This window comes from Trichechus manatus, unplaced genomic scaffold (genome assembly GCF_000243295.1).
Source record: "Trichechus manatus latirostris isolate Lorelei unplaced genomic scaffold, TriManLat1.0 scaffold00031, whole genome shotgun sequence".
Taxonomy (NCBI): domain Eukaryota; kingdom Metazoa; phylum Chordata; class Mammalia; order Sirenia; family Trichechidae; genus Trichechus; species Trichechus manatus.
Window position 1 is genome coordinate 11,156,535 of NW_004443967.1, and position 10,988 is coordinate 11,167,522.

Below are 10,988 nucleotides of genomic sequence, written 5' to 3' on the forward strand. Positions count from 1 at the left end.
CCTCCAGCTGCCCGCAACCCTCAGCTGTTTGCCAGCGGACCTCGGCGTCCTGGTTTTCCCTGCTCCAGCCTACCCGCGAACCCAAAGCCCGCATCCTGTGAAGCACAGCTCCGAGCCGTCTGCTCCTGCTACAAATGTTTGTTCATTATCGTGGAAACGTTGACGACTCCATTTCATTCCTTCTGCATCCTGTATTTCTTGAGTACGTATTACGTGCTGGGTGTGATATTCGAGGCCGGGATTATAATGTGACCGAGACCCTCAGGCGCTCACGATTCAACAGGAGAGACAAACACGAAATTGCACCATCAGGCGGAAGGTGCTGTGAGGGGGCGAGCGTGCACTCTGGGCCAGCGAGTGCTAGCCAACAGGTGAGGTAAGCACAGTGCTTACCTTGCTTACCAGATCAGCTATAGTGAACAGTGTCACATTTTTTCGCCATATCGAAGACTCTGCTTCTAAACATGGCTGGCGTCTCTCTCTCCCCCAACCCCACAGCACCTTCCTACAGAATCAAAGCCTCCTTTCAAATTCACAGTCCCTGACAGGGGCGGATGACCCAGTAAGCAAGGTAAGCACAGACGTACTTGTGCTTACTTACTGATCTGAAGTGAACAATTTCATATGGGTTTTACCAACCTGTGAAACCCACGTGAAGCTGTTCACTACAGATCAGTAAGTAAGCACAAGTAAGCCCTTGCTTACTGGGTTATTTGCCCCCGACTCTGGGACCACAAATAAGGGCATTAACCACAGACACAGGGGTCAGGGAAGGCCCCCAGTACTTGTAGGGTCCGGTCTGTGTTCCTTAGCAAGGATGCAAGTTTATCCACACTGGGCCAGCCTCCCTTCCAGCCCTCCCTGGCCCCCTTCTCCTCCCGTGTCCCATGAACCGGCCACAGAGGACTCCCACCTCTTTCCATACAGGCCGACATTCTCCAACATCTAACATTTCTGTTCATTCTCCTTTCTCCTTGGATTAACCTCGCTCCTCACCTCCACATGTCAAAATCCTGCTGAGTCTTCAAGAGCCATAAAACACTACCTCCTCCCGGAAGCCTTCCCTGGTTTCTGGATTCACACATAATCTCTCCCTTTTCTGCCCCTTTCTCTTTCTACATGGTATACAGTAATCATCTGTATACTTATTTGTAGCACCGAGCCCACTGGGGGCCGGGACCACATTTTGCGCATATTTGAGAACCCTGAGGGACCTGCCTAGCACAACGCTCTGCGCACAGTAGGAGGATGAGCTCGGGCAGGGGCCCCACGGGACCGTCTTTCCCCAGCTACACTGAAACACGGATGACCCCACCGGGTAGACTGAGACTGCCCTGTGTATACTACTGCTTCATTGGGCTGAAACCCTCTGTGAGTCAGCTCCTCCTTCGCTAGTCCCAGACGAAGTCAAGGGGGGGTCACATTCATCTTTGCGTCCCTGGAGCCTGGGCTGGCTCCTTGCAGGTCCTCCTAAACATTTCCTGTGCCGACCAGGATAGTTCTGTCCTTCACTTAACCATGTGTACTCTTTGGTACGGAGTCCCTGGGGGGCTACCAACCTACCCAGAGGGGCCTCAACAGAAAAGCCTGGCCATCTGCTTCCGGAAGGTCACAGCCTTGAAAACCCTATGGGGCACAGGTCTACTCTGCACACATGGGGTCACCACTCAGTGGCAACTTGTTAGTCTTTAGAGTGGCCACGAGTGAGACTGAATGGAAGCCATTGCAAGTATAACGGCATTTTGTTGTTTTCCTAGGTCCATTGCTCTCTGCCACCCGTGTTTCTCAACCCGCTGGCAAACCTTGCCCTCCTAACCCCGCTCTGTTTGCACTGGCCGGCCGCCCAATCCGTATGACCTTCTCCCCTCCCCTCCACTTGCACCTGGACCTCTCACTTTGACTTTGCTTTGGAGAAAGTATAAGGGGCTGGTTTCCTCATCCCCTTCAATCACACCCTGTTATCCTGACCAGCATTTTTATTTCCTGTGGTAAGATGGTCTGCCTTGGATTCGGACTTCTTTGGGGGAGAGGAGGGCGTTGGAAAGAGGAGTGTTGACGATGGGTATTTTTTAACAGTGTGATGGCCATCGGGTAGACACACAGTCTGTCAGGCTGTAGGCTGGGGGTGGAGAGGGAGAGAAGGACAGTAAGTACCGTAAAGTCACACTGCAAAATATTTTTCAAGGAGACATTAAAGCCTTTTTCCATAGTGTCTTGCCGTGACCCCATTTCACACTGGGAAAACACAAACTCAAATTAAAATCAAAAATACCAGGCCAGCTCCATTTAGCCAGTTGGGCTGCTGGGCTAAGTGACTGGTTTTATTACAGTCACCAAACGTAAACATTCCAAGATTTATTTTCCTTGCTTATAATTTTTTCTGCCTTTCCACTGGTGGGCTGTTTATTTCTAATAATTTGGTAGGAAAAAACATTTGCTCATACCAGTGGAGGTCTTATATGCCAAGCTGCAAACCAGAACATATTTTACTGCAGAATAAAACCCCTGGAAAACAGGCTCCAGGGGGGCCAGCTGAACGGCAAGTTTACAAGCGTAGTACAATTGACGCCGTTATAATTAGTTCCCCACAAAAGTCTTATTTTTCAGGGCAAAGATCTGAGTCTTTCTCTTTGCACACGAATATCTCCGGACTAGAGCAAAAACATTATGGAGGGTGAGTCATAGACCAGCTTTGGGCTTTAAAGACTAACGCAGATCCTATAAATCTAACCCACATTCTTTCACAGGGAATGACTGACTTTTATGAAAACCAAGGGATGTAAATCAGAAACCTAAATAGCTTACTTTGGAGCAGATAAACACAGGTTTATTTATTGACTGAGCCGTAACTTAACCCTTTCATGGCATCACTGAGGACTTGGTGGGAGCCATCTGGTTGGGATATAGGGTCTCTGGGTGGCACAAATGGCTTGTGCTCAACTACTAACCTAAAGGTTGGTGGTTCGAACCTACCCAGTAACACTGTGGAAGAAAGGCCTGGCTGTCTGCTTCTGTAAAGATTACACCCAAGAAAACCCCATGGAGCAGTTTACTCTGCACACATGTAGTTGCCATGAGTCGGAATCAACTAGATGGCAACAGATATGGTTTTTGTGGTTTATGGTGGAGATTGCTTGCACCCAGCACTGGTGTTTCTCCCTAAAAGCTGGAATGTGGGTAAGTCGTGCCACATGCCTATCTGCCACAGACCGTATTGGAGAGACTCAAGGAGCGTGTCTTTCAGTGGCCAAGGGGGCTTCCCACCGGTCCACCTCTGCCTGGTGCACCTTGAGCTGCCGGGAGATGGCACTTAAAGCACCAACACACAGGAGCTAACGTGGAAGGGGTTTCTGTGCGGGCACTTGTATGGGAGCCTGGGCCAGCCCAGGCTTCTAATCCAGAGATGCATGGCCTCCAGCAAAACATCAAACCTCCCTGGACCCCAACCTTCTCCTCCACAAAGTGCATCTCACATGCTGTGACGATCAAATAGGATGATTAATGAAGTGCTTAGAACAGTGCCGGCCCACGGGAGCACTCTATACCTGCTAGCCCACCTGTTACCGCTATTAGCAGAACCACTGGTTAGGTAGACCAGGCTTCTCAAATGCACGCAGCAGCCCCCTGGGGAGCTCATGAATATGCAGATTCCAAGGCAGCCGCCTGAGACTGCATTTCTACCAAGCCCCCAGGTGATCCTGACGCTGCTGGTCCCTGGACCACACTGCATCCTTTGTCAGTCGATTCTCATCACAACGCTTTGCCATGTGGACAGGTCAAGGGGTCCTACTGGGGTTGATGTTACTATTATCATAGCCATCAGCTTGATTCTTGGCAAAGCCACAGGTCACCCTGGATCTTGAAACGTCCGTGGCCCAAATCATGCTGCCACACTCCCTGCTGGCGGCCGGCGGGTCCTTGGGTCGCGTTGGTGGCCCAGGCTCCGTGTCCACTCCTCGCTGCCTCCTGCCCTTCCAGCCACCTCCCGGCGGTTGCTGGGCCTTATCTCCATGGGCCCGGCCTGTGGTCCACGCAGCCCCCTTCGGCCTCGAGCTTCTGTGTTTAAACAAGGTCAGCCCTGTGTTGCCGACTCAAACTTTAAAGGCAAAAAGGGCCCGCCGGCCAGGAGGGAGGGAAGGGCATCTATCATTTTTATGTGGCATTTCAAAGGAGGAGGCTCCCCGCGGCCCAGAGACAAAGGCCTGCTCTGGAGTTAATGGAGAACCGGGTTTAATCATTAATACTTAATACTAAACCAGATTGAGGAGGCCCCACGGTGGGGCGGAAGGGTGTCCCGGATGCCCTGGCTCAGCCCTTGGGTGGCGGGGGTCCCATGGGGGTCGGATGGCTTCAGGCCCTTGTGGGGTGGGGATGTGTTGGGCCCTGGGCCCGTCTTGTCGATGAGGCTTCCTCTTGAAGCTGAGGGTGGGTGTGCTTCCAGCTGCAAGAGGCTGGGAATCTAGGAAGGGGTGTGCGGGGACAGGGGGTGCATTTATGGGCACCAAGGGGACACCGATGGGGAAATGGGTCCTTCACACCCGCTTACCTTGCCCTGGGCAAGTGGGGGCGTTAGCTCCACCCCGTAGACCAGACCTGGGTTGAGTAAGCAGTCTGAAGCCACGCTCACTGGCTGCCCTGGGAGTCCAGTGCAGCAGGAGAGGCCCCAAAGCCAGCTCCCCCACGCGCCTCCTCTGGAGCCCCCCCCCCGCTCATCTCCCTCTCCTCCCCAGGACTGAACCTTCAACTCTGACCTTAGCGGGTCCTCCTATCCACCCGGCCTGCCCCCCACCCCGCGCCAGGCCATCGCCCACACTCAGCGCCCCAGCTCTCGGCCCTTATCTCACGTTAATCATTGACCCGGGCCGGGAATGAGGTGCCTCCTTCAGTGTTCTCTCAAGTGCTTACCAAAGCCTCCATCCCACAGTGAGAAAGTCATTTCCTTTCCAACTTTCCTGCAAACCTGCCGATGACAAGGAGCTGAAAGCGCAGCCAGGTGCAGCCCTCTGAGCCTCTTCAGCACTTGTTACGCCATCTTCTTGACAAGAAGGAGCAGGTCCTGGGCTCCGAGCCGTTAACAGGCCAGGTATCTGGCTCGAATAAGCACCGCAGTGTATTCGCTGCATTTCTGCACTTATTTTTCCTTGTTTTTGTGTTGAACGTTAGCACCGTAAGTGGTGTTAAACTGGATGTTAACCTTGAGTCAATTCCGACTCATGGCAACCCCACGTGTTGCAGAGTAAAACTGCACTCCGCATAGGGTTTTAAATGGCTGTAATCTTTCATTAGTACATTGCCAGGCCTGTCTGCTGAGGTGCCTTTGAGTGGATTTGAACCACCAACCTTTCTATTAGTAGCTGAGCACCTAACCATTTGTGCCACCCAGGCACTCCAAACTAGGTGTTAAGCTGGGTGAATTATCACAAACTGGACACCCTATGAAATCAGCACCAGGATCAAGAAACTGAATTATCACCCATAGGATTGTATCAGCCCCTGCCCAGATTCCACAAAAAGGGCTCTGGTGATTTGGTGGCAAGAAACCAGATACCTTAGGACCCAATACTCAGCTCTGTGAGTGAATCCCCCAGAATGACCTCATGGTCATCCAAAAACCAAAGCTTCTATAACTCATGGTGGAACCCATGGCATCTATGAGGCAATCTCCCATGGGATCCCTATGGTGGGGATTCCCTTGTTGTGGACTGGCCTGATAACACTGCTCACATGAATACCAGGAGGGCAGCAGTGAGTCTGGACATGGACAAAATGACAAGCACAGGTTTGCTCGATGCTATGAAGACAGTCATCAATGACCCATAACATAAAGAGAATTCTATGAGGTTATCAGCCGTTCATCCTGTAAACCTGCTGGGTGGAGCTGTCTTCTGGATTGAGTTTGTCACGTGCCACAAGGGAGCCAAGCACCTTCGCCGAGCCGCCCTCAGCCTCACCTGGTCCCCGTAACACTCTTTAGATGGGATTGGGTTTCTACTGGCTTGTATGGCAATCTTTATTTCCCTTGTCATCAAATGTTGCTTGTTTGGTTATCAAAATTTTTTAAGACGAGACAGAAGAAAAAAAGGGAGTAGTAGGACCTCTTTAAGACCTAAGACTAATTGGCATGTTAAGTGAGATCATTCCATTTAATTTAACCACTATGGTTCAAATTATGGGGAGATTCTCTTCCACATCTTGCAAGAGCTGTGCCTTTTCTGATTCCCTGAGATATTTTACTCTTGGTTAATTGTTATGGTGTTAGTTAATCCATTCTACCCTAATGAGGAATAATCCTGTGTGTTTTTTGATAAATTCTTTTTTTGATATTTCTCTTCAAATGAACAGTTCCATTCATCAGATCCAAAAGGCAATGGCATTATAATGGAAGCTGCAAAGACCTGGAGTTAGAAAACCAAAATGGAAGAACATGCTCAGCATGTCTCAAACTGAAAGAACTGAAAAGAAAATTCAAGCCTTGAGTTGCAATAGTGAAGGATTCTGTGGGCAAAATATTGAACGATGCAGGAAGCATCAAAAGAAGATGGAAGGAATACGCAGAGTCACTGCACCAAAAAGCATTGGTCGACGTTCAACCGTTTCAGGAGGCAGCCTATGCTCAAAAATCGATGGTATGGAAAGAAGAAGTCCAAGCTGCACTGAAGGCATTGGCAAAAAACAAGGCTCCAGGAATTGATGGAATATCAATTGAGATGTTTTAACATACGGATACAGAGCTGGAGATGCTCAATCATCTATGCCAAGAAATTTGAAAAAACAGCTACCTGGCCAACTGACTGGAAGAGATCTATATTTGTGCCCATTCCAAAGAAAGATGATCCAACCGAATGCAGAAATTATCAAACAATATCATTAATATCATACGAAGTCAAATTTTGCTGAAGATCATTCAAAAGTGGTTGTAGTAGTGCATCAAAAGGGAACTGCCAGAAATTCAAGCGGAACTCAGAAGAGGACATGGAACAAGGGATCTCATTGCTGATGCCAGATGGATCTTCGCTAAAAGAAGAGAAAGCCAGAAGGACGTTTACCTGTGTTTTATTGACTATGCGAAGGCATTCAACTGTGTGGATCATAACAAATCATGGATAACATTGTGAAGAATGGGAATTCCAGAACATTTAATTGTGCTCATGTGGAACCTGTACATAGACTAAGAGGCAGTCGTTGGAACAGATCAAGGGGACACTGTGTGGTTTAAAATCAGGAAAGGTGTGTGTCAGGGTTGTATCCTTTCACCATACTTATTTAATCTGTATGATTCATTGGAGAATCCGGACTATATGAAGAGGAACGGGGCATGAGGATTGGAGGAAGGAAGACTCATCAACAACCTGCAATATGCAGATGACATCAACTTACTTGCTGAAAGTGAAGAGGACTTGAAGCACTTATTGATGAAGATCGAAGACCACAGCCTTCAGTGTGGATTACACCTCAACATAAAGAAAACAAAAATCCTCACAACTGGACCAATAAGCAACATCATAATAAACAGAGAAAAGACTGAAGTTGTCAAGGATTTCATTTTACTTGGATCCACAATCAATGCCCATGGAAGCAGCAGTCAAGAAATCAAATGATGTATTGCATGAATGAATCTGCTGCCAAAGATCTCTTTAAAGTGTTGAAAAGCAAAGATGTCACTTTGAGGACTCAGGTGTGCCTGACCCAAGCCTTGGTATTTTCAATAGCCTCATATACATGGGAAAGCTGGACAATGGTTAAGGAAGATTGAAGAAGAATTCATGCCTTTGAATTATGGTGTCGGCGAAGAATACTGAATATACCCTGTACTTCCAGAAGAACGAACAAATCTGTCTTGGAAGAAGCACAGCCAGAATGCTCCTTAAAAGCGAGGATGGTGAGACATCGTCTCACATACTTTGGATATGTTATCAGGAGGGATCAGTACCTGGAGAAGGACATCATGCTTGGTAAAGTAGAGGGTCATCAAAAGAGAGGAAGACCCTCAATGAGATGGATTGACACAGTGCCTGCAACCTTGGGCTCAAATGTAGCGAACGATTATGAGAATGGCACAGGACCGGGCAGTGTTTCGTTATGTTCTACATAGGGTCACTAGAAGTTGGACTCTACTTGATGGCACCTAACAACAACAACACCTGGGGATATAAGCATGGTTTATAGTCAAGGTATTATTCTCATTTTGTAAACCCTGAAAAAATTCTACTTTGGTGATGACTTCTGTGTAATTGCATAACTGGAAAAATAAATGAAGCTCACTGGAGCCTCAACCTATTGATTTCAAAAGATCAGAAAACCTAATATTTTCACTGTGCATTTTCAGAGATATTTTCTATATAAATAAAGTGTGTTCATTTGGGAAATAAAAAAAAAACAGAATTATCAGCTCCCAGAAATCCCCACCCTGCCTCTGTCTAGTCACTCACTTCCTCCCTCTCCCCTCCCCCCCCAAAAAAAAATGGGTAACCACTGTCCTGGCTTCTGACAGCATAGGTTACTGCTGCCTGGTTTTTGTACATCAATAAATGGAATCACCCCACATCCAGCTTCTTTTGCTCAACCTTACATTTGAGAGATTCATCCACATTACTGGGTGAAGTTGTAGATCATTCATTCCCATTGCTGAAGACTATTCCTTGTATTTATTTTCATGGTGATTTTCTACGTGTAGCACATAGATATTGGTTTTCCATTTACCTCTGTCGACATACCTACTTTTTAGAATAATTAAAGAAAATAACAGATTGAAGAAAAAGTGAAATAATAGTACAGGTGTAACACAGATAGGGCAAAAAATAGTGAAGATTGTGGATGAATCATGAAGATGTGGCATCATTTCAGACCCAGGAATTCAGGGTGACCCTGGACCCCCATTCCCAGGTTGGGCCAGTTTTAATTGTCAGATGGGAGCTTAGTAAAAACTCCCAGTTCACCTTTTTTCCAGGTCTTTTGCAGGCCAGGTGCCACGGTCACATCCCCTGCTCAGAACGGCCTGGCGAGTCTTAGGAGGACACAGGGACCCAGCAAACATCCGCCTGTGGAGTTCGGACCTCTCCCAAGTCACCTCTGCAGCAGAAGGGGGTGGGGCTGCTCCCGGCTCCCCAACACACGTCTATGACCTTTCCCACCTCCCTGTGGGAAAATTCCTCAGCAGGAGATAAGATCAGTGTCATTAGGGCCTTGTCATTAGGGCCTTGAAGGAGTCCTCATACCTGGGGAGCAGGGAAACTTTATATCTGCCTTGAGCCAGGTGCCTCCCAGGGCTCTCTCCACCTGGAGTTCCAGCAAATCCTGCTTTGGCCTCAGAGCTGACTGCCCCACTGAAGCCCCCTGCTAGCCTCCCTGCTGAGGGGGAAACCATCCTAGAAATAGCACCAGGCCAGGACCCCTAGGGAGCTGGAAGCAAAGGACGCCCAGGAGAAACCCGAGCCCACCTCCCATTCAGTTAGGTGTAGAGTTCCATGTTTCTTTCCCAACAGAGGAAAAGCAATTCCCAAACACCAGCGATAGGTGATACTGACGTGTTTACCTTCAGATAGTGCTTTGAAAGTCTCGTTGACTCGTTAATCTTGGAGATCTGATCACTCAGCGGTTGATGGCCCACACTTGGAGGTCGATAAGAAAGACCTCTCTTCTCTCCTAGCAAACCCAGATTTGAATCTCAGTAGCCCTGTTGCTTCATAGATGCGTGACTTTTTGCAAGTCCCTTAACCCAGCTCAACCTTAATTTCCTGGTCTGCAGTGTGGAGGAAATAATAGGTTCCTTGAAGGGGAAGGGCCATGGTGAGGATTAAGCGGGCCAATGTGGTCCAGCATTCAGCACAGTGACAGGTCAGGGAGGGCTCGGTAAGCAGGGCTGGTCTCTGTCTGGGGAAAAGGAAGGAATGAAAAAATAAAGTATAACCTTGAACCCAGCTGCTTGGTTTTTAACCCCTGTTCTGGTCATCCTTCATTCATGTTCACTTTTTTCTTTGAACAGAAGAGAGAAATGAGAGAAAGAGGCAAAGCGCCACCTGTCACGCCAAGGGTGAGGCTGGTCGGTTTAGAATCTCAGGTCCACACGCAGCGTGGTCCTCAAGGGCTTGTTTATTTCCAACACAGAGGTCCTCGGAGAGCGCAACCAGTTTGCACTCAGCTGTTAACCAAAAGGTTGTTCAAATCCACCCAGCCGTGCCGTGGAAGAAAAATCTAGATATTTTCTTCTGAATGGTTACAGCTATTGAAAACCCTATGAAGCACAGTTCTACTCTGAAACACATGGGGTCACCTTGAGTCGAAATCAACTTGACGGCAATGTTTTTTTTCTAAAATCTCTGAGAGAAGCTGGGATGTTTCTAAAGGGCTATCTCAGCACCCTCAACAAAGGCCCCAAAGTAGGATTCCCACAATATTCCCTTATGCTTACACTTTGTGGCCAACCCCTCCACTGACCCCCATGCCCTGGCAACCACTGATCTGTGTCCTGTTCCTATAGTTTTGCCTTTTCCTCAATATTATATAAGAATAATTTTCCTCTATATTATATACGATGCCTTTTGAGACTGGCTTCTGAGCATTATATATTTGTGATTAATCCAAGTTGTTGTGTATATCAATAGTTCTTCCCTTTTTAGTACTAAGTAGTATTTCATTGCATGGATGTACCACAGTTGGGTACATAGGATTTTCGCCGTTTGAAAGACATGGGTTATTTCTAGTGTTTGGGCGATCGTGAATAACACGGCTATGAACATGTATGTTCAGGGGTTTGTGTGAATGTAAGTTTTCATGTCACTTGGGTAAACACCTAGTGGTGGAACTGCTGGGTCATATGGTAAGCATATTTTAACTTCATAAGAAACTACTAAACTCTTTTTCAAAGTGGCTGTAATATTTTGCATTCCCACCAGAAATGCATGAGAGTTCTGGTTGCTCTCCCTTCTTCTCAGCACTTGGTGTGTCAGCCTCCTTCCTGCCTGCCTGCCTTCCTTCCTGCCTGCCTGCCT

General features: G+C 47.9%; 1 pseudogene; it reads left to right on the forward strand.

Moving 5' to 3' along the window:
* The first annotated feature begins 4,868 nt into the window (after positions 1-4,868).
* LOC101351849 (UDP-glucuronosyltransferase 2B33 pseudogene) overlaps positions 4,869-10,988 on the forward strand; it is a 7,317-nt pseudogene continuing 1,197 nt past the window's right edge.